The 20307-nt window shown below is 41.8% G+C and overlaps 87 pseudogenes; all 87 read right to left on the reverse strand.

Annotated features, from left to right (window-relative positions):
• Window positions 1-43: 43 nt before the first annotated feature.
• LOC142671171 (5S ribosomal RNA) lies at window positions 44-162 on the reverse strand (annotated as a pseudogene).
• A 67-nt stretch (window positions 163-229) lies between these two features.
• Window positions 230-348, reverse strand: LOC142671558 (5S ribosomal RNA; annotated as a pseudogene).
• Window positions 349-601: 253 nt separating this feature from the next.
• LOC142672161 (5S ribosomal RNA) lies at window positions 602-720 on the reverse strand (annotated as a pseudogene).
• A 439-nt stretch (window positions 721-1159) lies between these two features.
• LOC142672586 (5S ribosomal RNA) lies at window positions 1160-1278 on the reverse strand (annotated as a pseudogene).
• Window positions 1279-1531: 253 nt separating this feature from the next.
• LOC142671897 (5S ribosomal RNA) lies at window positions 1532-1650 on the reverse strand (annotated as a pseudogene).
• Window positions 1651-1717: 67 nt separating this feature from the next.
• Window positions 1718-1836, reverse strand: LOC142672073 (5S ribosomal RNA; annotated as a pseudogene).
• A 67-nt stretch (window positions 1837-1903) lies between these two features.
• LOC142672242 (5S ribosomal RNA) lies at window positions 1904-2022 on the reverse strand (annotated as a pseudogene).
• A 67-nt stretch (window positions 2023-2089) lies between these two features.
• LOC142673035 (5S ribosomal RNA) lies at window positions 2090-2208 on the reverse strand (annotated as a pseudogene).
• Window positions 2209-2461: 253 nt separating this feature from the next.
• LOC142671604 (5S ribosomal RNA) lies at window positions 2462-2580 on the reverse strand (annotated as a pseudogene).
• Window positions 2581-2647: 67 nt separating this feature from the next.
• On the reverse strand, window positions 2648-2766 carry LOC142671564 (5S ribosomal RNA; annotated as a pseudogene).
• Window positions 2767-2834: 68 nt separating this feature from the next.
• On the reverse strand, window positions 2835-2953 carry LOC142672078 (5S ribosomal RNA; annotated as a pseudogene).
• Window positions 2954-3020: 67 nt separating this feature from the next.
• LOC142672271 (5S ribosomal RNA) lies at window positions 3021-3139 on the reverse strand (annotated as a pseudogene).
• A 67-nt stretch (window positions 3140-3206) lies between these two features.
• LOC142672696 (5S ribosomal RNA) lies at window positions 3207-3325 on the reverse strand (annotated as a pseudogene).
• A 67-nt stretch (window positions 3326-3392) lies between these two features.
• Window positions 3393-3511, reverse strand: LOC142671857 (5S ribosomal RNA; annotated as a pseudogene).
• Window positions 3512-3578: 67 nt separating this feature from the next.
• LOC142673036 (5S ribosomal RNA) lies at window positions 3579-3697 on the reverse strand (annotated as a pseudogene).
• A 67-nt stretch (window positions 3698-3764) lies between these two features.
• LOC142671852 (5S ribosomal RNA) lies at window positions 3765-3883 on the reverse strand (annotated as a pseudogene).
• Window positions 3884-4136: 253 nt separating this feature from the next.
• Window positions 4137-4255, reverse strand: LOC142673140 (5S ribosomal RNA; annotated as a pseudogene).
• A 67-nt stretch (window positions 4256-4322) lies between these two features.
• On the reverse strand, window positions 4323-4441 carry LOC142672318 (5S ribosomal RNA; annotated as a pseudogene).
• A 67-nt stretch (window positions 4442-4508) lies between these two features.
• LOC142671576 (5S ribosomal RNA) lies at window positions 4509-4627 on the reverse strand (annotated as a pseudogene).
• Window positions 4628-4694: 67 nt separating this feature from the next.
• LOC142671565 (5S ribosomal RNA) lies at window positions 4695-4813 on the reverse strand (annotated as a pseudogene).
• A 67-nt stretch (window positions 4814-4880) lies between these two features.
• On the reverse strand, window positions 4881-4999 carry LOC142673063 (5S ribosomal RNA; annotated as a pseudogene).
• A 624-nt stretch (window positions 5000-5623) lies between these two features.
• Window positions 5624-5742, reverse strand: LOC142671965 (5S ribosomal RNA; annotated as a pseudogene).
• A 67-nt stretch (window positions 5743-5809) lies between these two features.
• LOC142672384 (5S ribosomal RNA) lies at window positions 5810-5928 on the reverse strand (annotated as a pseudogene).
• Window positions 5929-5995: 67 nt separating this feature from the next.
• Window positions 5996-6114, reverse strand: LOC142672827 (5S ribosomal RNA; annotated as a pseudogene).
• A 253-nt stretch (window positions 6115-6367) lies between these two features.
• Window positions 6368-6486, reverse strand: LOC142672757 (5S ribosomal RNA; annotated as a pseudogene).
• Window positions 6487-6553: 67 nt separating this feature from the next.
• Window positions 6554-6672, reverse strand: LOC142671790 (5S ribosomal RNA; annotated as a pseudogene).
• A 67-nt stretch (window positions 6673-6739) lies between these two features.
• On the reverse strand, window positions 6740-6858 carry LOC142672873 (5S ribosomal RNA; annotated as a pseudogene).
• Window positions 6859-6925: 67 nt separating this feature from the next.
• LOC142672514 (5S ribosomal RNA) lies at window positions 6926-7044 on the reverse strand (annotated as a pseudogene).
• Window positions 7045-7111: 67 nt separating this feature from the next.
• LOC142671253 (5S ribosomal RNA) lies at window positions 7112-7230 on the reverse strand (annotated as a pseudogene).
• Window positions 7231-7297: 67 nt separating this feature from the next.
• On the reverse strand, window positions 7298-7416 carry LOC142671217 (5S ribosomal RNA; annotated as a pseudogene).
• Window positions 7417-7483: 67 nt separating this feature from the next.
• LOC142672014 (5S ribosomal RNA) lies at window positions 7484-7602 on the reverse strand (annotated as a pseudogene).
• A 253-nt stretch (window positions 7603-7855) lies between these two features.
• LOC142671953 (5S ribosomal RNA) lies at window positions 7856-7974 on the reverse strand (annotated as a pseudogene).
• Window positions 7975-8041: 67 nt separating this feature from the next.
• LOC142673037 (5S ribosomal RNA) lies at window positions 8042-8160 on the reverse strand (annotated as a pseudogene).
• Window positions 8161-8227: 67 nt separating this feature from the next.
• On the reverse strand, window positions 8228-8346 carry LOC142671853 (5S ribosomal RNA; annotated as a pseudogene).
• Window positions 8347-8599: 253 nt separating this feature from the next.
• On the reverse strand, window positions 8600-8718 carry LOC142673142 (5S ribosomal RNA; annotated as a pseudogene).
• A 67-nt stretch (window positions 8719-8785) lies between these two features.
• On the reverse strand, window positions 8786-8904 carry LOC142673156 (5S ribosomal RNA; annotated as a pseudogene).
• Window positions 8905-8971: 67 nt separating this feature from the next.
• Window positions 8972-9090, reverse strand: LOC142671834 (5S ribosomal RNA; annotated as a pseudogene).
• A 67-nt stretch (window positions 9091-9157) lies between these two features.
• Window positions 9158-9276, reverse strand: LOC142671567 (5S ribosomal RNA; annotated as a pseudogene).
• Window positions 9277-9344: 68 nt separating this feature from the next.
• Window positions 9345-9463, reverse strand: LOC142671585 (5S ribosomal RNA; annotated as a pseudogene).
• A 67-nt stretch (window positions 9464-9530) lies between these two features.
• Window positions 9531-9649, reverse strand: LOC142672016 (5S ribosomal RNA; annotated as a pseudogene).
• Window positions 9650-9716: 67 nt separating this feature from the next.
• LOC142672697 (5S ribosomal RNA) lies at window positions 9717-9835 on the reverse strand (annotated as a pseudogene).
• Window positions 9836-9902: 67 nt separating this feature from the next.
• Window positions 9903-10021, reverse strand: LOC142671899 (5S ribosomal RNA; annotated as a pseudogene).
• A 67-nt stretch (window positions 10022-10088) lies between these two features.
• LOC142673038 (5S ribosomal RNA) lies at window positions 10089-10207 on the reverse strand (annotated as a pseudogene).
• Window positions 10208-10274: 67 nt separating this feature from the next.
• LOC142672902 (5S ribosomal RNA) lies at window positions 10275-10393 on the reverse strand (annotated as a pseudogene).
• Window positions 10394-10646: 253 nt separating this feature from the next.
• Window positions 10647-10765, reverse strand: LOC142672574 (5S ribosomal RNA; annotated as a pseudogene).
• A 67-nt stretch (window positions 10766-10832) lies between these two features.
• Window positions 10833-10951, reverse strand: LOC142673157 (5S ribosomal RNA; annotated as a pseudogene).
• Window positions 10952-11018: 67 nt separating this feature from the next.
• Window positions 11019-11137, reverse strand: LOC142671835 (5S ribosomal RNA; annotated as a pseudogene).
• A 67-nt stretch (window positions 11138-11204) lies between these two features.
• LOC142671303 (5S ribosomal RNA) lies at window positions 11205-11323 on the reverse strand (annotated as a pseudogene).
• Window positions 11324-11390: 67 nt separating this feature from the next.
• On the reverse strand, window positions 11391-11509 carry LOC142672575 (5S ribosomal RNA; annotated as a pseudogene).
• A 67-nt stretch (window positions 11510-11576) lies between these two features.
• LOC142671577 (5S ribosomal RNA) lies at window positions 11577-11695 on the reverse strand (annotated as a pseudogene).
• A 67-nt stretch (window positions 11696-11762) lies between these two features.
• On the reverse strand, window positions 11763-11881 carry LOC142671568 (5S ribosomal RNA; annotated as a pseudogene).
• A 67-nt stretch (window positions 11882-11948) lies between these two features.
• On the reverse strand, window positions 11949-12067 carry LOC142671494 (5S ribosomal RNA; annotated as a pseudogene).
• A 67-nt stretch (window positions 12068-12134) lies between these two features.
• On the reverse strand, window positions 12135-12253 carry LOC142672310 (5S ribosomal RNA; annotated as a pseudogene).
• A 67-nt stretch (window positions 12254-12320) lies between these two features.
• LOC142671753 (5S ribosomal RNA) lies at window positions 12321-12439 on the reverse strand (annotated as a pseudogene).
• A 253-nt stretch (window positions 12440-12692) lies between these two features.
• Window positions 12693-12811, reverse strand: LOC142671313 (5S ribosomal RNA; annotated as a pseudogene).
• Window positions 12812-12878: 67 nt separating this feature from the next.
• On the reverse strand, window positions 12879-12997 carry LOC142671512 (5S ribosomal RNA; annotated as a pseudogene).
• Window positions 12998-13064: 67 nt separating this feature from the next.
• Window positions 13065-13183, reverse strand: LOC142672872 (5S ribosomal RNA; annotated as a pseudogene).
• Window positions 13184-13250: 67 nt separating this feature from the next.
• On the reverse strand, window positions 13251-13369 carry LOC142671261 (5S ribosomal RNA; annotated as a pseudogene).
• Window positions 13370-13436: 67 nt separating this feature from the next.
• On the reverse strand, window positions 13437-13555 carry LOC142672392 (5S ribosomal RNA; annotated as a pseudogene).
• Window positions 13556-13622: 67 nt separating this feature from the next.
• Window positions 13623-13741, reverse strand: LOC142672144 (5S ribosomal RNA; annotated as a pseudogene).
• Window positions 13742-13808: 67 nt separating this feature from the next.
• On the reverse strand, window positions 13809-13927 carry LOC142673143 (5S ribosomal RNA; annotated as a pseudogene).
• A 67-nt stretch (window positions 13928-13994) lies between these two features.
• LOC142671189 (5S ribosomal RNA) lies at window positions 13995-14113 on the reverse strand (annotated as a pseudogene).
• A 67-nt stretch (window positions 14114-14180) lies between these two features.
• LOC142672192 (5S ribosomal RNA) lies at window positions 14181-14299 on the reverse strand (annotated as a pseudogene).
• Window positions 14300-14366: 67 nt separating this feature from the next.
• Window positions 14367-14485, reverse strand: LOC142673088 (5S ribosomal RNA; annotated as a pseudogene).
• Window positions 14486-14552: 67 nt separating this feature from the next.
• LOC142672828 (5S ribosomal RNA) lies at window positions 14553-14671 on the reverse strand (annotated as a pseudogene).
• A 67-nt stretch (window positions 14672-14738) lies between these two features.
• Window positions 14739-14857, reverse strand: LOC142671218 (5S ribosomal RNA; annotated as a pseudogene).
• A 67-nt stretch (window positions 14858-14924) lies between these two features.
• Window positions 14925-15043, reverse strand: LOC142671676 (5S ribosomal RNA; annotated as a pseudogene).
• Window positions 15044-15110: 67 nt separating this feature from the next.
• LOC142671559 (5S ribosomal RNA) lies at window positions 15111-15229 on the reverse strand (annotated as a pseudogene).
• Window positions 15230-15482: 253 nt separating this feature from the next.
• LOC142671437 (5S ribosomal RNA) lies at window positions 15483-15601 on the reverse strand (annotated as a pseudogene).
• A 253-nt stretch (window positions 15602-15854) lies between these two features.
• LOC142671377 (5S ribosomal RNA) lies at window positions 15855-15973 on the reverse strand (annotated as a pseudogene).
• Window positions 15974-16412: 439 nt separating this feature from the next.
• On the reverse strand, window positions 16413-16531 carry LOC142671693 (5S ribosomal RNA; annotated as a pseudogene).
• A 67-nt stretch (window positions 16532-16598) lies between these two features.
• Window positions 16599-16717, reverse strand: LOC142673039 (5S ribosomal RNA; annotated as a pseudogene).
• A 253-nt stretch (window positions 16718-16970) lies between these two features.
• On the reverse strand, window positions 16971-17089 carry LOC142673041 (5S ribosomal RNA; annotated as a pseudogene).
• Window positions 17090-17342: 253 nt separating this feature from the next.
• Window positions 17343-17461, reverse strand: LOC142672245 (5S ribosomal RNA; annotated as a pseudogene).
• Window positions 17462-17528: 67 nt separating this feature from the next.
• Window positions 17529-17647, reverse strand: LOC142671562 (5S ribosomal RNA; annotated as a pseudogene).
• Window positions 17648-17900: 253 nt separating this feature from the next.
• Window positions 17901-18019, reverse strand: LOC142672829 (5S ribosomal RNA; annotated as a pseudogene).
• Window positions 18020-18086: 67 nt separating this feature from the next.
• On the reverse strand, window positions 18087-18205 carry LOC142672831 (5S ribosomal RNA; annotated as a pseudogene).
• Window positions 18206-18457: 252 nt separating this feature from the next.
• LOC142672145 (5S ribosomal RNA) lies at window positions 18458-18576 on the reverse strand (annotated as a pseudogene).
• Window positions 18577-18643: 67 nt separating this feature from the next.
• On the reverse strand, window positions 18644-18762 carry LOC142671807 (5S ribosomal RNA; annotated as a pseudogene).
• A 67-nt stretch (window positions 18763-18829) lies between these two features.
• LOC142671546 (5S ribosomal RNA) lies at window positions 18830-18948 on the reverse strand (annotated as a pseudogene).
• Window positions 18949-19015: 67 nt separating this feature from the next.
• On the reverse strand, window positions 19016-19134 carry LOC142672544 (5S ribosomal RNA; annotated as a pseudogene).
• Window positions 19135-19201: 67 nt separating this feature from the next.
• LOC142672094 (5S ribosomal RNA) lies at window positions 19202-19320 on the reverse strand (annotated as a pseudogene).
• Window positions 19321-19387: 67 nt separating this feature from the next.
• On the reverse strand, window positions 19388-19506 carry LOC142673144 (5S ribosomal RNA; annotated as a pseudogene).
• Window positions 19507-19573: 67 nt separating this feature from the next.
• LOC142671750 (5S ribosomal RNA) lies at window positions 19574-19692 on the reverse strand (annotated as a pseudogene).
• A 67-nt stretch (window positions 19693-19759) lies between these two features.
• On the reverse strand, window positions 19760-19878 carry LOC142671316 (5S ribosomal RNA; annotated as a pseudogene).
• A 67-nt stretch (window positions 19879-19945) lies between these two features.
• LOC142672172 (5S ribosomal RNA) lies at window positions 19946-20064 on the reverse strand (annotated as a pseudogene).
• Window positions 20065-20131: 67 nt separating this feature from the next.
• LOC142672146 (5S ribosomal RNA) lies at window positions 20132-20250 on the reverse strand (annotated as a pseudogene).
• Between the last annotated feature and the right edge of the window lie 57 nt (window positions 20251-20307).

Genomic DNA, 20307 nt, shown 5'->3' on the forward strand with positions numbered 1-20307 from the left:
TTTTTAATCGATTGTGAAACAAAATCTAAACGACATAATAAAAATTCAACCGCACCACGGATTCCCAGACAGTCTCCCACACTGGTACTAGCGAGGCCTTAAGCTGTGTAACTTCTGCGTTCTGACGAGAGCAGGCACATTCAGCTTAGAATGGCCATTGACGTTAAATGCTTTAATCCATAGTCCTATTTAATCTATTGTGAAACAAAATCTAAACGACATAATAAAAAGTCAACCGCACCATGGATTCCCAGACAGTCTCCCACACTGGTACTAGCGAGGCCTTAAGCTGTGTAACTTCTGCGATCTGACGAGAGCAGGCACATTCAGCTTAGAATGGCCATTGACATTAAATGCTTTAATCCATAGTCCTATTTAATCTATTGTGAAACAAAATCTAAACGACATAATAAAAAGTCAACCGCACCATGGATTCCCAGACAGTCTCCCACACTGGTACTAGCGAGGCGTTAAGCTGTGTAACTTCTGCGATCTAACAAGAGCAGGGACATTCAGCTTAGAATGGCCATTGACATTAAAGGCTTTAATCCATAGTCCTTTTTAATCGATTGTGAAACAAAATCTAAACGACACAATAAAAATTCAACCGCACCACGGATTCCCAGACAGTCTCCCACACTGGTACTAGCGAGGCCTTAAGCTGTGTAACTTCTGCGATCTGATGAGAGCAGGCACATTCAGTTTAGAATGGCCATTAACATTAAAAGCCTTAATCCATAGTCCTATTTAATCTATTGTGAAACAAAATCTAAACGACATAATAAAAAGTCAACCGCACCACGGATTCCCAGACAGTCTCCCACACTGGTACTAGCAAGGCGTTAAGCTGTGTAACTTCTGCGATCTAACAAGAGCAGGGACATTCAGCTTAGAATGGCCATTGACATTAAAGGCTTTAATCCATAGTCCTTTTTAATCGATTGTGAAACAAAATCTAAACGACACAATAAAAATTCAACCGCACCACGGATTCTCAGACAGTCTCCCACACTGGTACTAGCGAGGCGTTAAGCTGTGTAACTTCTGCGATCTGACCAGAGCAGGCACATTCAGCTTAGAATGGCCATTGACATTAAAAGCCTTAATCCATAGTCCTATTTAATCTATTGTGAAACAAAATCTAAACAACATAATAAAAAGTCAACCGCACCACGGATTCCCAGACAGTCTCCCACACTGGTACTAGCAAGGTCTTAAGCTGTGTAACTTCTGCGATCTGACGAGAGCAGGGACATTCAGCTTAGAATGTCCATTGACATTAAATGCTTTAATCCATAGTCCTTTTTAATCGATTGTGAAACAAAATCTAAACGACATAATAAAAATTCAACCGCACCACGGATTACAAGACAGTCTCCCACACTGGTACTAGCGAGGCCTTAAGCTGTGTAACTGCTGCGTTCTGACGAGAGCAGGCACATTGAGCTTAGAATGGCCATTGACGTTAAATGCTTTAATCCATAGTCCTATTTAATCTATTGTGAAACAAAATCTAAACGACATAATAAAAAGTCAGCCGCACCACGGATTCCCAGACAGTCTCCCACACTGGTACTAGCGAGGCCTTAAGCTGTGTAACTTCTGCGATCTGACGAGAGCAGGCACATTCAGCTTAGAATGGCCATAGACATTAAATGCTTTAATCCATAGTCCTTTTTAATCGATTGTGAAACAAAATCTAAACAACATAATATAAAGTCAACCGCAACACGGATTCCCAGACAGTCTCCCACACTGGTACTAGCGAGGCCTTAAGCTGTGTAACTTCTGCGATCTGACGAGAGCAGGGACATTCAGCTTAGAATGGCCATTGACATCAAATGCTTTAATCCATAGTCCTTTTTAATCGATTGTGAAACAAAATCTAAACGACATAATAAAAATTCAACCACACCACGGATTCCCAGACAGTCTCCCACACTGGTACTAGCGAGGCCTTAAGCTGTGTAACTTCTGCGATCTGACGAGAGCAGGCACATTCAGCTTAGAATGGCCATAGACATTAAATGCTTTAATCCATAGTCCTTTTTAATCGATTGTGAAACAAAATCTAAACAACATAATATAAAGTCAACCGCACCACGGATTCCCAGACAGTCTCCCACACTGGTACTAGCGAGGCCTTAAGCTGTGTAACTTCTGCGATCTGACGAGAGCAGGGACATTCAGCTTAGAATGGCCATTGACATCAAATGCTTTACTCCATAGTCCTATTTAATCTATTGTGAAACAAAATGTAAACGACATAATAAAAAGTCAACCGCACCACGGATTCCCAGACAGTCTCCCACACTGGTACTAGCGAGGCGTTAAGCTGTGTAACTTCTGCAATCTAACGAGAGCTTGCACATTCAGCTTAGAATGGCCATTGACATTAAATGCTTTAATCCATAGTCCTTTTTAATCGATTGTGAAACAAAATCTAAACGACACAATAAAAAGTCAACCACACCACGGATTCCCAGACAGTCTCCCACACTGGTACTAGCGAGGCCTTAAGCTGTGTAACTTCTGCGATCTGACGAGAGCAGGAACATTCAGCTTAGAATGGCCATAGACATTAAAAGCCTTAATCCATAGTCCTATTTAATTTATTGTGAAACAAAATCTAAACGACATAATAAAAAGTCAACCGCACCACGGATTCCCAGACAGTCTCCCACACTGGTACTAGCAAAGCCTTAAGCTGTGTAACTTCTGCGATCTGACGAGAGCAGGCACATTCAGCTTAGAATGGCCATTGACATTAAATGCTTTAATCCATAGTCCTTTTTAATCGATTGTGAAACAAAATCTAAACGACACAATAAAAATGTCAACCGCACCACGGATTCCCAGACAGTCTCCCACACTGGTACTAGCGAGGCCTTAAGCTGTGTAACTTCTGCGTTCTGACCAGAGCAGGCACATTCAGCTTAGAATGGCCATTGATATTAAAAGCCTTAATCCATAGTCCTATTTAATCTATTGTGAAACAAAATCTAAACAACATAATAAAAAGTCAACCGCACCACGGATTCCCAGACAGTCTCCCACACTGGTACTAGCGAGGTCTTAAGCTGTGTAACTTCTGCGATCTGACGAGAGCAGGGACATTCAGCTTAGAATGTCCATTGACATTAAATGCTTTAATCCATAGTCCTTTTTAATCGATTGTGAAACAAAATCTAAACGACATAATAAAAATTCAACCGCACCACGGATTCCAAGACAGTCTCCCACACTGGTACTAGCGAGGCCTTAAGCTGTGTAACTGCTGCGTTCTGACGAGAGCAGGCACATTGAGCTTAGAATGGCCATTGACGTTAAGTGCTTTAATCCATAGTCCTATTTAATCTATTGTGAAACAAAATCTAAACGACATAATAAAAAGTCAGCCGCACCACGGATTCCCAGACAGTCTCCCACACTGGTACTAGCGAGGCCTTAAGCTGTGTAATTTCTGCGATCTGACGAGAGCAGGCACATTCAGCTTAGAATGGCCATAGACATTAAAGGCTTTAATCCATAGTCCTTTTTAATCGATTGTGAAACAAAATCTAAACAACATAATATAAAGTCAACCGCACCACGGATTCCCAGACAGTCTCCCACACTGGTACTAGCGAGGCCTTAAGCTGTGTAACTTCTGCGATCTGACGAGAGCAGGGACATTCAGCTTAGAATGGCCATTGACATCAAATGCTTTAATCCATAGTCCTTTTTAATCGATTGTGAAACAAAATCTAAACGACATAATAAAAATTCAACCACACCACGGATTCCCAGACAGTCTCCCACACTGGTACTAGCGAGGCCTTAAGCTGTGTAACTTCTGCGATCTGACGAGAGCAGGCACATTCAGCTTAGAATGGCCATTGACGTTAAATGCTTTACTCCATAGTCCTATTTAATCTATTGTGAAACAAAATGTAAACGACATAATAAAAAGTCAACCGCACCACGGATTCCCAGACAGTCTCCCACACTGGTACTAGCGAGGCGTTAAGCTGTGTAACTTCTGCAATCTAACGAGAGCTTGCACATTCAGCTTAGAATGGCCGTTGACATTAAATGCTTTAATCCATAGTCCTTTTTAATCGATTGTGAAACAAAATCTAAACGACATAATAAAAAGTCAACCACACCACGGATTCCCAGACAGTCTCCCACACTGGTACTAGCGAGGCCTTAAGCTGTGTAACTTCTGCGATCTGACGAGAGCAGGCACATTCAGCTTAGAATGGCCATTGACATTAAATGCTTTAATCCATAGTCCTTTTTAATCGATTGTGAAACAAAATCTAAACGACATAATAAAAAGTCAACCGCACCACGGATTCCCAGACAGTCTCCCACACTGGTACTTGCGAGGCCTTAAGCTGCGTAACTTCTGCGGTCTGACGAGAGGAGGCACATTCAGCTTAGAATGGCCATTGACATTAAATGCTTTAATCCATAGTCCTTTTTAATCGATTGTGAAACAAAATCTAAACGACATAATAAAAATTCAACCGCACCACGGATTCCCAGACAGTTTCCCACACTGGTACTAGCGAGGCCTTAAGCTGTGTAACTTCTGCGTTCTGACGAGAGCAGGCACATTCAGCTTAGAATGGCCATTGACGTTAAATGCTTTAATCCATAGTCCTATTTAATCTATTGTGAAACAAAATCTAAACGACATAATAAAAAGTCAACCGCACCACGGATTCCCAGACAGTCTCCCACACTGGTACTAGCAAAGCCTTAAGCTGTGTAACTTCTGCGATCTGACGAGAGCAGGCACATTCAGCTTAGAATGGCCATTGACATTAAATGCTTTAATCCATAGTCCTTTTTAATCGATTGTGAAACAAAATCTAAACGACATAATAAAAAGTCAACCGCACCACGGATTCCCAGACAGTCTCCCACACTGGTACTAGCGAGGCCTTAAGCTGTGTAACTTCTGCGGTCTGACGAGAGCAGGCACATTCAGCTTAGAATGGCCATTGACATTAAATGCTTTAATCCATAGTCCTATTTAATCTATTGTGAAACAAAATCTAAACAACATAATAAAAAGTCAACCGCACCACGGATTCCCAGACAGTCTCCACACTGGTACTAGCGAGGTCTTAAGCTGTGTAACTTCTGCGATCTGACGAGAGCAGGGACATTCAGCTTAGAATGTCCATTGACATTAAATGCTTTAATCCATAGTCCTTTTTAATCGATTGTGAAACAAAATCTAAACGACATAATAAAAATTCAACCGCACCACGGATTACAAGACAGTCTCCCACACTGGTACTAGCGAGGCCTTAAGCTGTGTAACTGCTGCATTCTGACGAGAGCAGGTACATTCAGCTTAGAATGGCCATTGACGTTAAATGCTTTAATCCATAGTCCTATTTAATCTATTGTGAAACAAAATCTAAACGACATAATAAAAAGTCAACCGCACCACGGATTCCCAGACACTCTCCCACACTGGTACTAGCGAGGGCTTAAGCTGTGTAACTTCTGCGATCTAACGAGAGCAGGCACATTCAGCTTAGAATTGCCATTGACATTAAATGCTTTAATCCATAGTCCTTTTTAATCGATTGTGAAACAAAATCTAAACGACATAATAAAAAGTCTACCGCACCACGGATTCCCAGACAGCCTCCCACACTGGTACTAGCGAGGCCTTAAGCTGTGTAACATCTGCGTTCTGACGAGAGCAGGCACATTCAGCTTAGAATGGCCATTGACGTTAAATGCTTTAATCCATAGTCCTATTTAATCTATTGTGAAACAAAATCTAAACGACATAATAAAAAGTCAACCGAACCATGGATTCCCAGACAGTCTCCCACACTGGTACTAGCGAGGCCTTAAGCTGTGTAATTTCTGCGATCTGACGAGAGCAGGCACATTCAGCTTAGAATGGCCATTGACATTAAATGCTTTAATCCATAGTCCTTTTTAATCGATTGTGAAACAAAATCTAAACGACATAATAAAAAGTCAACCGCACCACGGATTCCCAGACAGTCTCCCACACTGGTACTAGCGAGGCCTTAAGCTGTGTAACTTCTGCGATCTGACGAGAGCAGGCACATTCAGCTTAGAATGGCCATTGACATTAAATGCTTTAATCCATAGTCCTTTTTAATCGATTGTGAAACAAAATCTAAACGACATAATAAAAATTCAACCGCTCCACGGATTGCCAGACAGTCTCCCACACTGGTACTAGCGAGGACTTAAGCTGTGTAACTTCTGCGATCTGACGAGAGTAGGCACATTCAGCTTAGAATGGCCATTGACGTTAAATCCTTTAATCCATAGTCCTATTTAATCTATTGTGAAACAAAATCTAAACGACATAATAAAAAGTCAACCGCACCACGGATTCCCAGACAGTCTCCCACACTGGTACTAGCGAGGCGTTAAGCTGTGTAACTTCTGCGATCTAACGAGAGCCGGCACATTCAGCTTAGAATGGCCATTGACGTTAAATGCTTTAATCCAAAGTCCTATTTAATCTATTGTGAAACAAAATCTAAACGACATAATCAAAAGTCAACCACACCACGGATTCCCAGACAGTCTCCCACACTGGTACTAGCGAGGCCTTAAGCTGTGTAACTTCTGCGATCTGACGAGAGCAGGCACATTCGGCTTAGAATGGCCATTGACATTAAACGCTTTAATCCATAGTACTTTTTAATCGATTGTGAAACAAAATCTAAACGACATAATAAAAAGTCAACCGCACCACGGATTCCCAGACAGTCTCCCACACTGGTACTAGCGAGGCCTTAAGCTGTGTAACTTCTGCGATCTGACGAGAGCAGGAACATTCAGCTTAGAATGGCCATTGACATTAAATGCTTTAATCCATAGTCCTTTTTAATCGATTGTGAAACAAAATCTAAACGACATAATAAAAAGTCAACCGCACCACGGATTCCCAGACAGTCTCCCACACTGGTACTAGCGAGTCCTTAAGCTGTGTAACTTCTGCGATCTGAAGAGAGCAGGCACATTCAGCTTAGAATGGCCATTAACATTAGAAGCCTTAATCCATAGTCCTTTTTAATCGATTGTGAAACAAAATCTAAACTACATAATAAAAAGTCAACCGCACCACGGATTCCCAGACAGTCTCCCACACTGGTACTAGCGAGGCCTTAAGCTGTGTAACTTCTGCGATCTGACGAGAGCAGGCACATTCAGCTTAGAATGGCCATTGGCATTAAAAGCCTTAATCCATAGTCCTATTTAATCTATTGTGAAACAAAATCTAAACAACATAGTAAAAAGTCAACCGCACCACGGATTCCCAGACAGTCTCCCACACTGGTACTAGCGAGGCCTTAAGCTGTGTAACTTCTGCGATCTGACGAGAGCAGGGACCTTCAGCTTAGAATGGCCATTGACATTAAATGCTTTAATCCATAGTCCTTTTTAATCGATTGTGAAACAAAATCTAAACGACATAATAAAAATTCAACCGCACCACGGATTCCCAGACAGTCTCCCACACTGGTACTAGCGAGGCCTTAAGCTGTGTAACTTCTGCGTTCTGACGAGAGCAAGCACATTCAGCTTAGAATTGCCATTGACGTTAAATGCTTTAATCCATAGTCCTATTTAATCTATTGTGAAACAAAATCTAAACGACATAATAAAAATTCAACCGCACCACGGATTACAAGACAGTCTCCCACACTGGTACTAGCGAGGCCTTAAGCTGTGTAACTGCTGCGTTCTGACGAGAGCAGGCACATTGAGCTTAGAATGGCCATTGACGTTAAATGCTTTAATCCATAGTCCTATTTAATCTATTGTGAAACAAAATCTAAACGACATAATAAAAAGTCAGCCGCACCACGGATTCCCAGACAGTCTCCCACACCGGTACTAGCGAGGCCTTAAGCTGTGTAACTTCTGCGATCTGACGAGAGCAGGCACATTCAGCTTAGAATGGCCATAGACATTAAATGCTTTAATCCATAGTCCTTTTTAATCGATTGTGAAACAAATTCTAAACAACATAATATAAAGTCAACCGCACCACGGATTCCCAGACAGTCTCCCACACTGGTACTAGCGAGGCCTTAAGCTGTGTAACTTCTGCGATCTGACGAGAGCAGGGACATTCAGCTTAGAATGGCCATTGACATCAAATGCTTTAATCCATAGTCCTTTTTAATCGATTGTGAAACAAAATCTAAACGACATAATAAAAATTCAACCACACCACGGATTCCCAGACAGTCTCCCACACTGGTACTAGCGAGGCCTTAAGCTGTGTAACTTCTGCGATCTGACGAGAGCAGGCACATTCAGCTTAGAATGGCCATTGACGTTAAATGCTTTACTCCATAGTCCTATTTAATCTATTGTGAAACAAAATGTAAACGACATAATAAAAAGTCAACCGCACCACGGATTCCCAGACAGTCTCCCACACTGGTACTAGCGAGGCGTTAAGCTGTGTAACTTCTGCAATCTAACGAGAGCTTGCACATTCAGCTTAGAATGGCCATTGACATTAAATGCTTTAATCCATAGTCCTTTTTAATCGATTGTGAAACAAAATCTAAACGACATAATAAAAAGTCAACCACACCACGGATTCCCAGACAGTCTCCCACACTGGTACTAGCGAGGCCTTAAGCTGTGTAACTTCTGCGATCTGACGAGAGCAGGCACATTCAGCTTAGAATGGCCATTGACATTAAAAGCCTTAATCCATAGTCCTATTTAATTTATTGTGAAACAAAATCTAAACAACATAATAAAAAGTCAACCGCACCACGTATTCCCAGACAGTCTCCCACACTGGTACTAGCGAGGCCTTAAGCTGTGTAACTTCTGCGATCTGACGAGAACAGGGACATTCAGCTTAGAATGGCCATTGACATTAAATGCTTTAATACATAGTCCTTTTTAATCGATTGTGAAACAAAATCTAAACGACATAATAAAAATTCAACCGCACCACGGATTCCCAGACAGTTTCCCACACTGGTACTAGCGAGGCCTTAAGCTGTGTAACTTCTGCGTTCTGACGAGAGCAGGCACAATCAGCTTAGAATGGCCATTGACGTTAAATGCTTTAATCCATAGTCCTATTTAATCTATTGTGAAACAAAATCTAAACGACATAATAAAAAGTCAACCGCACCACGGATTCCCAGACAGTCTCCCACACTGGTACTAGCAAAGCCTTAAGCTGTGTAACTTCTGCGATCTGACGAGAGCAGGCACATTCAGCTTAGAATGGCCATTGACATTAAATGCTTTAATCCATAGTCCTTTTTAATCGATTGTGAAACAAAATCTAAACGACACAATAAAAATGTCAACCGCACCACGGATTCCCAGACAGTCTCCCACACTGGTACTAGCGAGGCCTTAAGCTGTGTAACTTCTGCGTTCTGACCAGAGCAGGCACATTCAGCTTAGAATGGCCATTGACATTAAAAGCCTTAATCCATAGTCCTATTTAATCTATTGTGAAACAAAATCTAAACAACATAATAAAAAGTCAACCGCACCACGGATTCCCAGACAGTCTCCCACACTGGTACTAGCGAGGTCTTAAGCTGTGTAACTTCTGCGATCTGATGAGAGCAGGGACATTCAGCTTAGAATGTCCATTGACATTAAATGCTTTAATCCATAGTCCTTTTTAATCGATTGTGAAACAAAATCTAAACGACATAATAAAAATTCAACCGCACCACGGATTCCAAGACAGTCTCCCACACTGGTACTAGCGAGGCCTTAAGCTGTGTAACTGCTGCGTTCTGACGAGAGCAGGCACATTGAGCTTAGAATGGCCATTGACGTTAAATGCTTTAATCCATAGTCCTATTTAATCTATTGTGAAACAAAATCTAAACGACATAATAAAAAGTCAGCCGCACCACGGATTCCCAGACAGTCTCCCACACTGGTACTAGCGAGGCCTTAAGCTGTGTAACTTCTGCGATCTGACGAGAGCAGGCACATTCAGCTTAGAATGGCCATAGACATTAAATGCTTTAATCCATAGTCCTTTTTAATCGATTGTGAAACAAAATCTAAACAACATAATATAAAGTCAACCGCACCACGGATTCCCAGACAGTCTCCCACACTGGTACTAGCGAGGCCTTAAGCTGTGTAACTTCTGCGATCTGACGAGAGCAGGGACATTCAGCTTAGAATGGCCATTGACATCAAATGCTTTAATCCATAGTCCTTTTTAATCGATTGTGAAACAAAATCTAAACGACATAATAAAAATTCAACCACACCACGGATTCCCAGACAGTCTCCCACACTGGTACTAGCGAGGCCTTAAGCTGTTTAACTTCTGCGATCTGACGAGAGCAGGCACATTCAGCTTAGAATGGCCATTGACGTTAAATGCTTTACTCCATAGTCCTATTTAATCTATTGTGAAACAAAATGTAAACGACATAATAAAAAGTCAACCGCACCACGGATTCCCAGACAGTCTCCCACACTGGTACTAGCGAGGCGTTAAGCTGTGTAACTTCTGCAATCTAACGAGAGCTTGCACATTCAGCTTAGAATGGCCATTGACATTAAATGCTTTAATCCATAGTCTTTTTTAATCGATTGTGAAACAAAATCTAAACGACATAATAAAAAGTCAACCACCCCACGGATTACCAGACAGTCTCCCACACTGATACTAGCGAGGCCTTAAGCTGTGTAACTTCTGCGATCTGACGAGAGCAGGCACATTCAGCTTAGAATGGCCATTGACATTAAAAGCCTTAATCCATAGTCCTATTTAATTTATTGTGAAACAAAATCTAAACAACATAATAAAAAGTCAACCGCACCACGTATTCCCAGACAGTCTCCCACACTGGTACTAGCGAGGCCTTAAGCTGTGTAACTTCTGCGATCTGACGAGAACAGGGACATTCAGCTTAGAATGGCCATTGACATTAAATGCTTTAATACATAGTCCTTTTTAATCGATTGTGAAACAAAATCTAAACGACATAATAAAAATTCAACCGCACCACGGATTCCCAGACAGTTTCCCACACTGGTACTAGCGAGGCCTTAAGCTGTGTAACTTCTGCGTTCTGACGAGAGCAGGCACAATCAGCTTAGAATGGCCATTGACGTTAAATGCTTTAATCCATAGTCCTATTTAATCTATTGTGAAACAAAATCTAAACGACATAATAAAAAGTCAACCGCACCACGGATTCCCAGACAGTCTCCCACACTGGTACTAGCAAAGCCTTAAGCTGTGTAACTTCTGCGATCTGATGAGAGCAGGCACATTCAGCTTAGAATGGCCATTGACATTAAATGCTTTAATCCATAGTCCTTTTTAATCGATTGTGAAACAAAATCTAAACGACATAATAAAAAGTCAACCGCACCACGGATTCCCAGACAGTCTCCCACACTGGTACTTGCGAGGCCTTAAGCTGTGTAACTTCTGCGGTCTGACGAGAGGAGGCACATTCAGCTTAGAATGGCCATTGACATTAAATGCTTTAATCCATAGTCCTTTTTAATCGATTGTGAAACAAAATCTAAACGACATAATAAAAATTCAACCGCACCACGGATTCCCAGACAGTTTCCCACACTGGTACTAGCGAGGCCTTAAGCTGTGTAACTTCTGCGTTCTGACGAGAGCAGGCACATTCAGCTTAGAATGGCCATTGACGTTAAATGCTTTAATCCATAGTCCTATTTAATCTATTGTGAAACAAAATCTAAACGACATAATAAAAAGTCAACCGCACCACGGATTCCCAGACAGTCTCCCACACTGGTACTAGCAAAGCCTTAAGCTGTGTAACTTCTGCGATCTGACGAGAGCAGGCACATTCAGCTTAGAATGGCCATTGACATTAAATGCTTTAATCCATAGTCCTTTTTAATCGATTGTGAAACAAAATCTAAACGACATAATAAAAAGTCAACCGCACCACGGATTCCCAGACAGTCTCCCACACTGGTACTAGCGAGGCCTTAAGCTGTGTAACTTCTGCGGTCTGACGAGAGCAGGCACATTCAGCTTAGAATGGCCATTGAAATTAAATGCTTTAATCCATAGTCCTTTTTAATCGATTGTGAAACAAAATCTAAACAACATAATAAAAACACAACCGCACCACGGATTCCCAGACAGTCTCCCACACTGGTACTAGCAAGGCCTTAAGCTGTGTAACTTCTGCGATCTGACGAGAGCAGGGACATTCAGCTTAGAATGGCCATTGCCATTAAATGCTTTAATCCATAGTCCTTTTTAATCGATTGTGAAACAAAATCTAAACGACATAATAAAAATTCAACCGCACCACAGATTCCCAGACAGTCTCCCACACTGGTACTAGCGAGGCCTTAAGCTGTGTAACTTCTGCGATCTGACGAGAGCAGGCACATTCAGCTTAGAATGGCCATTGACGTTAAATGCTTTAATCCATAGTCCTATTTAATCTATTGTGAAACAAAATCTAAACGACATAATAAAAAGTCAACCGCACCACGGATTCCCAGACACTCTCCCACACTGGTACTAGCGAGGGCTTAAGCTGTGTAACTTCTGCGATCTAACGAGAGCAGGCACATTCAGCTTAGAATTGCCATTGACATTAAATGCTTTAATCCATAGTCCTTTTTAATCGATTGTGAAACAAAATCTAAACGACATAATAAAAAGTCTACCGCACCACGGATTCCCAGACAGCCTCCCACACTGGTACTAGCGAGGCCTTAAGCTGTGTAACTTCTGCGTTCTGACGAGAGCAGGCACATTCAGCTTAGAATGGCCATTGACGTTAAATGCTTTAATCCATAGTCCTATTTAATCTATTGTGAAACAAAATCTAAACGACATAATAAAAAGTCAACCGCACCATGGATTCCCAGACAGTCTCCCACACTGGTACTAGCGAGGCCTTAAGCTGTGTAATTTCTGCGATCTGACGAGAGCAGGCACATTCAGCTTAGAATGGCCATTGACATTAAATGCTTTAATCCATAGTCCTTTTTAATCGATTGTGAAACAAAATCTAAACGACATAATAAAAAGTCAACCGCACCACGGATTCCCAGACAGTCTCCCACACTGGTACTAGCGAGGCCTTAAGCTGTGTAACTTCTGCGTTCTGACGAGAGCAGGCACATTCAGCTTAGAATGGCCATTGACGTTAAATGCTTTAATCCATAGTCCTATTTAATCTATTGTGAAACAAAATCTAAACGACATAATAAAAAGTCAACCGCACCACGGATTCCCAGACAGTCTCCCACACTGGTACCAGCGAGGCCTTAAGCTGTGTAACTTCTGCGATCTGACGAGAGCAGGCACATTCAGCTTAGAATGGCCATTGACATTAAATGCTTTAATCCATAGTCCTTTTTAATCGATTGTGAAACAAAATCTAAACGACATAATAAAAATTCAACCGCTCCACGGATTCCCAGACAGTTTCCCACACTGGTACTAGCGAGGACTTAAGCTGTGTAACTTCTGCGATCTGACGAGAGCAGGCACATTCAGCTTAGAATGGCCATTGACGTTAAATCCTTTAATCCATAGTCCTATTTAATCTATTGTGAAACAAAATCTAAACGACATAATAAAAAGTCAACCGCACCACGGATTCCCAGACAGTCTCCCACACTGGTACTAGCGAGGCGTTAAGCTGTGTAACTTCTGCGATCTAACGAGAGCAGGCACATTCAGCTTAGAATGGCCATTGACGTTAAATGCTTTAATCCAAAGTCCTATTTAATCTATTGTGAAACAAAATCTAAACGACATAATCAAAAGTCAACCACACCACGGATTCCCAGACAGTCTCCCACACTGGTACTAGCGAGGCCTTAAGCTGTGTAACTTCTGCGATCTGACGAGAGCAGGCACATTCAGCTTAGAATGGCCATTGACATTAAATGCTTTAATCCATAGTACTTTTTAATCGATTGTGAAACAAAATCTAAACGACATAATAAAAAGTCAACCGCACCACGGATTCCCAGACAGTCTCCCAGACTGGTACTAGCGAGGCCTTAAGCTGTGTAACTTCTGCGATCTGACGAGAGCAGGGACATTCAGCTTAGAATGGCCATTGACATTAAATGCTTTAATCCATAGTCCTTTTTAATCGATTGTGAAACAAAATCTAAACGACATAATAAAAAGTCAACCGCACCACGGCTTCCCAGACAGTCTCCCACACTGGTACTAGCGAGTCCTTAAGCTGTGTAACTTCTGCGATCTGACGAGAGCAGGCACATTCAGCTTAGAATGGCCATTAACATTAAAAGCCTTAATCCATAGTCCTTTTTAATCGATTGTGAAACAAAATCTAAACTACATAATAAAAAGTCAACCGCACCACGGATTCCCAGACAGTCTCCCACACTGGTACTAGCGAGGCCTTAAGCTGTGTAACTTCTGCGATCTGACGAGAGCAGGCACATTCAGCTTAGAATGGCCATTAACATTAAAAGCCTTAATCCATAGTCCTATTTAATCTATTGTGAAACAAAATCTAAACGACATAATAAAAAGTCAACCGCACCACGGATTCCCAGACAGTCTCCCACACTGGTACTAGCGAGGCCTTAAGCTGTGTAACTTCTGCGATCTGACGAGAGCAGGCACATTCAGCTTAGAATGGCCATTGACATTAAAAGCCTTAATCCATAGTCCTACTTAATCTATTGTGAAACAAAATCTAAACAACATAGTAAAAAGTCAACCGCACCACGGATTCCCAGACAGTCTCCCACACTGGTACTAGCGAGGCCTTAAGCTGTGTAACTTCTGCGATCTGACGAGAGCAGGGACCTTCAGCTTAGAATGGCCATTGACATTAAATGCTTTAATCCATAGTCCTTTTTAATCGATTGTGAAACAAAATCTAAACGACATAATAAAAATTCAACCGCACCACGGATTCCCAGACAGTCTCCCACACTGGTACTAGCGAGGCCTTAAGCTGTGTTACTTCTGCGTTCTGACGAGAGCAGGCACATTCAGCTTAGAATGGCCATTGACGTTAAATGCTTTAATCCATAGTCCTATTTAATCTATTGTGAAACAAAATCTAAACGACATAATAAAAAGTCAACCGCACCATGGATTCCCAGACAGTCTCCCACACTGGTACTAGCGAGGCCTTAAGCTGTGTAACTTCTGCGATCTGACGAGAGCAGGCACATTCAGCTTAGAATGGCCATTGACATTAAATGCTTTAATCCATAGTCCTATTTAATCTATTGTGAAACAAAATCTAAACGACATAATAAAAAGTCAACCGCACCATGGATTCCCAGACAGTCTCCCACACTGGTACTAGCGAGGCGTTAAGCTGTGTAACTTCTGCGATCTAACAAGAGCAGGGACATTCAGTTTAGAATGGCCATTGACATTAAAGGCTTTAATCCATAGTCCTTTTTAATCGATTGTGAAACAAAATCTAAACGACACAATAAAAATTCAACCGCACCACGGATTCCCAGACAGTCTCCCACACTGGTACTAGCGAGGCCTTAAGCTGTGTAACTTCTGCGATCTGACGAGAGCAGGCACATTCAGCTTAGAATGGCCATTGACATTAAATCCTTTAATCCATAGTCCTATTTAATCTATTGTGAAACAAAATCTAAACGACATAATAAAAAGTCAACCGCACCACGGATTGCCAGACAGTCTCCCACACTGGTACTAGCGAGGCGTTAAGCTGTGTAATTTCTGCGATCTAACGAGAGCAGGCACATTCAGCTTAGAATGGCCATTGACATTAAATGCTTTAATCCATAGTCCTTTTTAATCGATTGTGAAACAAAATCTAAACGACATAATAAAAAGTCAACCGCACCACGGATTCCCAGACAGTCTCCCACACTGGTACTAGCGAGGCCTTAAGCTGTGTAACTTCTGCGATCTGACGAGAACAGGCACATTCAGCTTAGAATGGCCATTAACGTTAAAAGCCTTAATCCATAGTCCTATTTAATCTATTGTGAAACAAAATCTAAACGACATAATAAAAAGTCAACCGCACCACGGATTCCCAGACAGTCTCCCACACTGGTACTAGCGAGGCGTTAAGCTGTGTAACTTCTGCGATCTAACAAGAGCAGGGACATTCAGCTTAGAATGGCCATTGACATTAAAGGCTTTAATCCATAGTCCTTTTTAATCGATTGTGAAACAAAATCTAAACGACACAATAAAAATTCAACCGCACCACGGATTCCCAGACAGTCTCCCACACTGGTACTAGCGAGGCCTTAAGCTGTGTAACTTCTGCGTTCTGACCAGAGGAGGCACATTCAGCTTAGAATGGCCATTGACGTTAAATGCTTTAATCCATAGTCCTATTTAATCTATTGTGAAACAAAATCTAAACGACATAATCAAAAGTCAACCACACCACGGATTCCCAGACAGTCTCCCACACTGGTACTAGCGAGGCCTTAAGCTGTGTAACTTCTGCGATCTAAAGAGAGCAGGCACATTCAGCTTAGAATGGCCATTGACATTAAATGCTTTAATCCATAGTACTTTTTAATCGATTGTGAAACAAAATCTAAACGACATAATAAAAAGTCAACCGCACCACGGATTCCCAGACAGTCTCCCACACTGGTACTAGCGAGGCCTTAAGCTGTGTAACTTCTGCGATCTGACGAGAGCAGGGACATTCAGCTTAGAATGGCCATTGACATTAAATGCTTTAATCCATAGTCCTTTTTAATCGATTGTGAAACAAAATCTAAACGACATAATAAAAAGTCAACCGCACCACGGATTCCCAGACAGTCTCCCACACTGGTACTAGCGAGGCGTTAAGCTGTGTAACTTCTGCGATCTAACAAGAGCAGGGACATTCAGCTTAGAATGGCCATTGACATTAAATGCTTTAATCCATAGTACTTTTTAATCGATTGTGAAACAAAATCTAAACGACATAATAAAAAGTCAACCGCACCACGGATTCCCAGACAGTCTCCCACACTGGTACTAGCGAGGCCTTAAGCTGTGTAACTTCTGCGATCTGACGAGAGCAGGGACATTCAGCTTAGAATGGCCATTGACATTAAAGGCTTTAATCCATAGTCCTTTTTAATCGATTGTGAAACAAAATCTAAACGACACAATAAAAATTCAACCGCACCACGGATTCCCAGACAGTCTCCCACACTGGTACTAGCGAGGCCTTAAGCTGTGTAACTTCTGCGTTCTGACCAGAGGAGGCACATTCAGCTTAGAATGGCCATTGACGTTAAATGCTTTAATCCATAGTCCTATTTAATCTATTGTGAAACAAAATCTAAACGACATAATCAAAAGTCAACCACACCACGGATTCCCAGACAATCTCCCACACTGGTACTAGCGAGGCCTTAAGCTGTGTAACTTCTGCGATCTAAAGAGAGCAGGCACATTCAGCTTAGAATGGCCATTGACATTAAATGCTTTAATCCATAGTACTTTTTAATCGATTGTGAAACAAAATCTAAACGACATAATAAAAAGTCAACCGCACCACGGATTCCCAGACAGTCTTCCACACTGGTACTAGCGAGGCCTTAAGCTGTGTAACTTCTGCGATCTGACGAGAGCAGGGACATTCAGCTTAGAATGGCCATTGACATTAAATGCTTTAATCCATAGTCCTTTTTAATCGATTGTGAAACAAAATCTAAACGACATAATAAAAAGTCAACCGCACCACGGATGCCCAGACAGTCTCCCACACTGGTACTAGCGAGGCGTTAAGCTGTGTAACTTCTGCGATCTAACAAGAGCAGGGACATTCAGCTTAGAATGGCCATTGACATTAAATGCTTTAATCCATAGTACTTTTTAATCGATTGTGAAACAAAATCTAAACGACATAATAAAAAGTCAACCGCACCACGGATTCCCAGACAGTCTCCCACACTGGTACTAGCGAGGCCTTAAGCTGTGTAACTTCTGCGATCTGACGAGAGCAGGCACATTCAGCTTAGAATGGCCATTGACTTTAAATGCTTTAATCCATAGTCCTATTTAATCTATTGTGAAACAAAATCTAAACGACTTAATAAAAAGTCAACCGCACCACGGATTCCCAGACAGTCTCCCACACTGGTACTAGCGAGGCCTTAAGCTGTGTAACTTCTGCGATCTGACGAGAGCAGGCACATTCAGCTTAGAATGGCCATTGACATTAAATGCTTTAATCCATAGTCCTTTTTAATCGATTGTGAAACAAAATCTAAACGACATAATAAAAAGTCAACGTACCATGGATTCCCAGACAGTCTCCCACACTGGTACTAGCGAGGCCTAAAGCTGTGTAACTTCTGCGATCTGACGAGAGCAGGCACATTCAGCTTAGAATGGCCACTGACATTAAATCCTTTAATCCATAGTCCTATTTAATCTATTGTGAAACAAAATCTAAACGACATAATAAAAAGTCAACCGCACCACGGATTCCCAGACAGTCTCCCACACTGGTACTAGCGAGGCGTTAAGCTGTGTAACTTCTGCGATCTAACGAGAGCAGGCACATTCAGCTTAGAATGGCCATTGACATTAAATGCTTTAATCCATAGTCCTTTTTAATCGATTGTGAAACAAAATCTAAACGACATAATAAAAGGTCAACCGCACCACGGATTCCCAGACAGTCTCCCACACTGGTACTAGCGAGGCCTTAAGCTGTGTAACTTCTGCGATCTGACGAGAGCATGCACATTCAGCTTAGAATGGCCATTAACATTAAAAGCCTTAATCCATAGTCCTATTTAATCTATTGTGAAACAAAATCGAAACAACATAATAAAAAGTCAACCGCACCACGAATTCCCAGACAGTCTCCCACACTGGTACTAGCGAGGGCTTAAGCTGTGTAACTTCTGCGATCTGACGAGAGCAGGCACATTCAGCTTAGAATGGCCATTGACATTAAAAGCCTTAATCCATAGTCCTATTTAATCTATTGTGAAACAAAATCTAAACAACATAATAAAAAGACAACCGCACCACGGATTCCCAGACAGTCTCCCACACTGGTACTAGCGAGGCGTTAAGCTGTGTAACTTCTGCGATCTGACGAGAGCAGGGACATTCAGCTTAGAATGGCCATTGACATTAAAGGCTTTAATCCATAGTCCTTTTTAATCGATTGTGAAACAAAATCTAAACGACATAATAAAAATTCAACCGCACCACGGATTCCCAGACAGTCTCCCACACTGGTACTAGCGAGGCCTTAAGCTGTGTAACTTCTGCGTTCTGACCAGAGCAGGCACATTCAGCTTAGAATGGCCATTGACGTTAAATGCTTTAATCCATAGTCCTATTTAATCTATTGTGAAACAAAATCTAAACGACATAATAAAAAGTCAACCACACCACGGATTCCCAGACAGTCTCCCACACTGGTACTAGCGAGGCCTTAAGCTGTGTAACTTCTGCGATCTGACGAGAGCAGGCACATTCAGCTTAGAATGGCCATTGACATTAAATGCTTTAATCCATAGTACTTTTTAATCGATTGTGAAACAAAATCTAAACGACATAATAAAAAGTCAACCGCACCACGGATTCCCAGACAGTCTCCCACACTGGTACTAGCGAGGCCTTAAGCTGTGTAACTTCTGCGATCTGACAAGAGCAGGGACATTCAGCTTAGAATGGCCATTGACATTAAATGCTTTAATCCATAGTCCTTTTTAATCGATTGTGAAACAAAATCTAAACGACATAATAAAAAGTCAACCGCACCACGGATTCCCAGACAGTCTCCCACACTGGTACTAGCGAGGCCTTAAGCTGTGTAACTTCTGCGATCCGACGAGAGCAGGGACATTCAGCTTAGAATGGCCATTGACATTAAATGCTTTAATCCATAGTCCTTTTTAATCGATTGTGAAACAAAATCTAAACGACATAATAAAAATTCAACCGCACCACGGATTCCCAGACAGTCTCCCACACTGGTACTAGCGAGGACTTAAGCTGTGTAACTTCTGCGATCTGACGAGAGCAGGCACATTCAGCTTAGAATGGCCATTGACGTTAAATCCTTTAATCCATAGTCCTATTTAATCTATTGTGAAACAAAATCTAAACGACATAATAAAAAGTCAACCGCACCACGGATTCCCAGACAGTCTCCCACACTGGTACTAGCGAGGCGTTAAGCTGTGTAACTTCTGCGATCTAACGAGAGCAGGCACATTCAGCTTAGAATGGCCATTGACATTAAATGCTTTAATCCATAGTCCTTTTTAATCGATTGTGAAACAAAATCTAAACGA

The sequence above is a fragment of the Rhinoderma darwinii genome (genome assembly GCF_050947455.1).
Source record: "Rhinoderma darwinii isolate aRhiDar2 chromosome 1 unlocalized genomic scaffold, aRhiDar2.hap1 SUPER_1_unloc_28, whole genome shotgun sequence".
NCBI lineage: Eukaryota > Metazoa > Chordata > Amphibia > Anura > Rhinodermatidae > Rhinoderma > Rhinoderma darwinii.